We start from the raw sequence: 6,468 nt of genomic DNA, 5'->3' as shown, positions 1-6,468 counted from the left end.
ACACACACACACACACACACACACACACACACACACACACACACACAGTCTGTCTGTCTGGAGCGTCAGTTCAGTCCCTTAGGGAGAGCGTAGGGTGACACCACTAACAGGCCCGAGCAGACCAGACAGCCAGCAGACAGATAAATACCAGGCACAGCTGAATACCAAATGCACTCCAGTCTACCAGCTCCTCTACCATCCCCCCGCCTGCAGGCTGCATGCACGCACACACACACACACACGTGTCCCTTGGGAAACGTCTGTCTCATCATGTATTTGAGGAATACTAACTTTAGGTTGATGGGTTTATCACACTCGGCACGTGCGCCTGCGTCTATTTCAGGCGCAGCATGTCGGGTTTCCTGCTCACTGATGGTCCTTTGGGTCTGGAGTCCCCAACCGAAGGAACAAGGCCTGATATAGGTCTGTGGATCAGCTGGCACCAAGCAGCACAGAGATAGAAATTAACCTTTTATTTATTTATTTTTTATCTATACAATATTTTTAGATGAATAGCCTGCAGGACATTTTTAGTGAGAAATGACCAAACGACCCCCTTCAGTTCCGCTGTTCTCTGCACTGGGTTTAATATCAGTTAATATTTATCTCTGTGTGTCAATATGTCCGAAATGTTAGTAAAATATCTCACAAACTATTGATTTACAGTAACAAAACACTAAGAATGTGATCATTGGATGTACATAGGGCAGCACAGTGGAGCAGTTGGTGGAGCTGCTACTTCTCAGTGAGAAGGTCGCCAGTTCAAATCCCGGACAAGGCCATTTCTGGCAGGAGTTTGCATGTTCTCTCCGTGCACGTGTGGGTTTTCTCCCACAGACCACAAACATGCATGTTAGGCTGATTGGTAACTCTAAATTGTCTCTAGGTGAGAGAGAGAGAGAGTGAATGGTTGTCTCGTTTGTCTCTATGTGTCCCTGTGATGGACTGGAGACCTGTCCAGGGTGTCCCCTGGCTCTCATACAGTGATAGCTGGACATGGGCACCACTGACCCCCATAACCCAGAATGGAAGAAGCAGGTAAAAAGATAATGGATGGATGAACATCTATACCTTTTGAAGTCTGCCCAGTTCAAGATGGTCACCTCAGCTAAGCTATTTTAGCAAACACGTAAGCAACTATAACTCAGACAGATTTACACATATCAAGTTAAAACTTGAAGGGGTAGTAGCTGAGTGTCATCCTCAAGACATACTCCAAGGATTATCACATCTCATGAGGTCCTACAATGTTGTAATACATTACAAAGTTTGACTAAAACAAGTCTAACTCTGTCTCTTCTCAGCACAAGACGACTTTAGTTTAAATCTCTGGCATGAAACACTGCAGGGGATAGTTGTTCTTTTTCGAAGGCCAAGTTTTTAAGTTTTTGTGTAGCAGCAAATCTACATGCTAACCCTAGCAAAACCAAATAAAGACAAACATCCCTACTAGACCATAAGAAAGTAGCCTTGGTTAAAACCAGTCAATGATGCAGAAAAGGTTGAGGTCCACTGCATCAGAGCAAAGAATGACGTTCAAGCTATAAAACATACAAAAAAGATTCAAAGTTGTCAGGAAAGACCTGTCGTCACAGTGTGTACACCAACACACGGTACTTATTTCACAAGTTTGTATGAGGCAATGAATGCATTGAACATGAGCTCAGGGTCATTCAGGACAAAAAGCAGTACAGCTTAAGAGCTCAGTTCATGGTCTCTTTTCTGTGAAAACTGGACTTCCAGAGCTGTTTGTTCCGCCTGAGCCTGTCGGCTGCTCAGCTTGATACTTCGTTTCAGTGCCATCTTGTGGCTAATCTAATAAAAGTCTGTTTAAAAACAAGGAACCGATAAACTGCTCCACCTCCCCAGTGACCTCTTCAGTTTTCATCCCATCTCTCAGTGTCGCTCCATTTCTCCTGAAACCAAAACCCTCCCCAGAGCATGGGTTTGAGCTTTGAATCAATTCTGCCTCGTCTTCATCAGAATCCACCAGAGAACACAGCGACGGAAAATGCTGCGGTGAGATCCAGCAGATCCTTGTAGAGATGAAGAGATTTATGATGAAGTGCTTGTAAAACAAGGTGGTTAAATAACAAATGCTGTGGCACTTTTCCTGCATGCAAGGGTCAGGGAATATTACAACACTGCATGATGGGAAACGTAGGAATTAAGACAATTAGAACCATTTGTGTGTTTGCTAAGGTCACCTAGCAGTAGCAGCCATACTGAATGGGACTGATAAAACTTAATCAGTTGTAGATATTCTTTAAATAACTATTCTGAGATTTTCACTAAAAAAATCATCCAGTTGTTAATGAGATATTTTGCTAACAGAACAGATAAACAAAGACAGATTCAGATACAGGGAAAATCATTATCGCTCCATTTTCAGTGATGGGAGTTACACACATACTGGTCATAAAATTAGAATATCATGAAAAAGTTGGTTTATTTCAGTATGTTCATTCAAAAAGTGAAACTTGTATATTATATTCATTCATTTCACACAGACTGATATATATCAAACGTTTATTTCTTTTAATGTTGATGATTATAACGGACAACTAATGAAAACCCCAAATTCAGTATCTCAGAAAACAAGAATATTGTGAAAAGCTTCAATAATGAAGACACCTGGTGCCACACTCTAATCAGTTAATTAACTCAAAGCACCTGCAAAGGCCTTTAAATGGTTGCTCAGTCTAGTTTTATAGGCTACACAATCATGGGGAAGACTGCTGACTTTACAGTTGTCCAAAAGACAACCATTGACACCTTGCACAAGGAGGACAAGACACAAAAGGTCCTTGCTAAAGAGGCTGGCTGTTCACAGAGCAAGCACATTAATAGAGAGGGAAAGGGAAGGAAAAGATGTGGTAGAATAAAAGTGTACAAGCAATAGGGATAACCGCACCCTGGATAGGATTGTGGGAAAAAAAAAAAAAAGTTCCAAAATGTTGGGGAGATTCACAAAGAGTGGACTGCAGCTGGAATCAGTGCTTCAAGAACCACCAGGCACAGATGCATGCAAGACATGAGTTTCAGCTGTCACATTCCTTGTGTCAAGCCACTCTTGAACAAGACACAGCATCAGAAGCGTCTCGCCTGGGACTGCTGCTAAGTGGTCCAAAGTTCTGTTCTCTGATGAAAGTAAATTTTGCATTTCCTTTGGAAATCAAGGTCCCAGAGTCTGGAGGAAGAGAGGAGAGGCACAGAATCCACGTTGCTTGAGGTCCAGTGTCAAGTTTCCACAGTCAGTGATGGTTTGGGGTATCATGTCATCTGCTGATGTTGGTCCACTGTGTTTTCTGAGGTCCAAGGTCAACACAGCCATCTACCAGGAAGTTTTCAAAAACTTGATGCTTCCTGCTGCTGACCAACTTTATGGAGATGCAGATTTCATTTTCCAGCATGACTTGGCACCTGCACACAGTGCCAAAGCTACCAGTACCTGGTTTAAGGACCATGATGTCCCTATTCTTTATTGGTCAGCAAACTCACCTGACCTTAACCCCATAGAAAATCTATAGAGTATTGTGAAGAGGAAGATGTGATACACCAGACCCAACAATTCAGAAGAGCTCAAGGTCACTATCAGAGCAACCTGGACTCTCATAACACCTGAGCAGAGACACAGACTGATCCACTCCGTGCCACACCGCATTGCTGCAGTAATCCAGGCAAAAAGAGCCCCAACTAAGTATTGATGCTGTACATGCTCATACTTTTCATGTTCACACTTTTCAGTTTGCCAACATTTCTAAAAATCCTTTTTTAAATTGGCCTTAGGTAATATACTAATATATCAAAATATTTCTCTGTCTGTACTAACCATTCTTAAAAACATTTCTGCTGTCTGCTGACTTCTAGTAACCCACTGACATCACTAAAACTACACCCCTGCTGGTTGTGTCAACCAATCAGGAAGTACCAAGTGACAGGAAGTGGATACCCTTTAAAAGTCAACACTTCTTGGAACTATTTAGTCTCCCCAGTCTTCCTGGAACTTTCAGCCTTACTGGAAGACTCAGTCTTATTGGAGTCTTCCTGGAACTTTAAGTCTTACAAGTCAAAGATGAGACTCAGTCTTACGGCGAGTCATACAGGAACTTTCAGTTCTTACTGAGAGTCTGTTTGGAGTTCTGGCTGGGACTTCAGTCTTGCTGGAGTCTTACAGCTGAACTAAATAGCTGATGGATTTTTGGACCATGAGCCAAGGGTCCGTCCATTCCAGCGAAGTCACAGCACGCATCGCTGTGATCTCGCCCCGAGCATTAAATGCTCTCAACTTCTAAGGAAGCTTATTCTGTTGAACGGAGTATATGGAACTACTTCGGAAGATTCTCAGCCACCCTGACCGGAGACGCTGAAAAGGTAGCGTGCCAATGGACCTCTGTTCCGGAGCTGATGTATCCTTGGCTCAGGTAACGAGTCGTCACTCACCGAGTGTACCGGAGGGCTGAGCTGGGGTCGGAGGAAGGGAGCCATTTCTGGTCAACACATCTTCCTTCATCCATCTAAACCTCCTCTTTAAATCTTTAAACCTCTTTACTCCTTCTCTTTAAACTTCTATTCGCCAGTAAATCAAGTTAAGTGCCTTCAGAGATTAATCATTCTCCATCAGTAATTTTCTGTTGTCTTGTTTAGTAAATCGTGCTAAGTTTATTAATCAGAAACAGATCAGCCAATCAAGTGTACATGTTTTGATGTTAAATTTTGATTCTGTTAAATAAGGTCGTTTTCACACCAGATAGTCCGGTAGACTCGGTTCGGTTCGGGACCAATATTCATGAGCTTTTGTTTACATTTGAGCAGGTGCGTTTGCATTCACACTGCACTGTGCATTCGAGCCAACCTGTTGAACCAACCTATTCCCCCGCTCGCCTGTGGGGGCGCTGCACCAAGAACAACTGAAAGAAACGACACAAAAACCTCTGAAGACACGTCTTCTTCTTCTTCTGTAAATAAAAATAAAAACGAAGTGGCATCAAGTTTTAGCAGTTTTAGGAGTTATATTTAGTCATTTTTCAAAAATGGACTTAGCATGAGCAGAAGATGAGACAGAAGACCATGGAGAATATTGTTTTTCACACAAGGCATCTGACAGCTCCATATAAGGTCAGAGAAATGCGTGTTTGTTTACCCTGCGGAGCGGGGCCCGGTCTGCTTACATTCACACTGCACTCGAACCGCGCTGGAGTTCGCTTCTACCGGACCGAGACCTAGGTTTTAGCCTGGGCCAGAGTTCGCCTTTTTGTTCAGTGACAGAGTTCGATGGCGCGTTCACACCTCCCTAAACGAACCGGACTTTCTAGGAAAACGAGCTAGAGTTTGATTAAAGTGGACTAAACAGGGCTAGTGTGAATGCACCTTTAATGACCACATTTATTCTGATGGGTCAAAGATAAAATGGCATCTCATGTCACTAATTAAAACTCCACTCTCAAGTTATCTTGGTCACATGGAAGAAATTTAACTCGAAAAAGAAAGAATCCTTTGTTAATTAAACAATTAATATTCTTTGTGCTTGAAGTAGCTTTAAGAATAATTAATTAGTAGTACTTCCGCAGCAAAGCTGTCCCAACATCACTACATTGTTATGCATGAAAAAAAGGTGTGCAGAATTATGCATGCACATAGTTACATAATTCTAATTGTTTTGTGCACCTGCACTTTTTGAATTCTGTCTGTATACCAACTTTTTGTACGAAAGCTAAACATACATGAGGCCACAGAGGAGCAGTTTCTTTCCTAAACAACTAGTCCCCTCCCTGCACCCTCCTGTGGGTGTAGCTTTAACCACAGAACATTTGTAAGAAGAGTATTTGAACATGATGAAGGCTTATGTAGCCTCTAACATAACATTTTCAGTCAGACTAATAACTCAAAGAACCATGTGACTTTTAGAAGGAGTAAGTTTTGCTGAATGTCATTACAAATGTCAAACCAAAGATGGATGTGACTCAGAAGCAATACCAAAGCTGAATGGGATTCATGGAACAACCACAATGCATCTCACCAGCTGACAAAGCTGGTAATAGAAAGAAAGAGGTGTGTGTTTAGCCATTGCTGTCCTCAGTGAAGGAATAGAAAGGCCTCTGCACACAGACTGCAGAACAGAGAGAGAACAGAGAGAGAGCAGAGAGAGAGCAGAGAGAGAGCGGTGTTCAGCTGAAAATGTCTGCCATGCCACACCGTGTGCTCTTCCTGCCCTCGTAAGGCTTCAGCGCTGTGTCACGTCCTGTCCACACAGGTGCACCAGCTCACATGTGCACACACACACGCACACACACACACACACACTTGCTGGTGCAGGTACCACTGCAGTGACACCATTGAAAAGTTGCTTCTGTGTCTGTGCACGCCAGAGACAGAAAGCATGAAAGAGAGAAAGAGGATGGCAGAAAGATACTACAAAGTATGTGTGTGTGTGTGTGTGTGTGTGTGTGTGTGTGTGTGTGTGTGTGT

The sequence above is a fragment of the Nematolebias whitei genome, chromosome 5 (assembly GCF_014905685.2).
Source record: "Nematolebias whitei isolate Nwh7 chromosome 5, NemWhi1, whole genome shotgun sequence".
Classification (NCBI taxonomy): Eukaryota; Metazoa; Chordata; class Actinopteri; order Cyprinodontiformes; family Rivulidae; genus Nematolebias; species Nematolebias whitei.
This window is presented reverse-complemented; position numbering follows the sequence as displayed.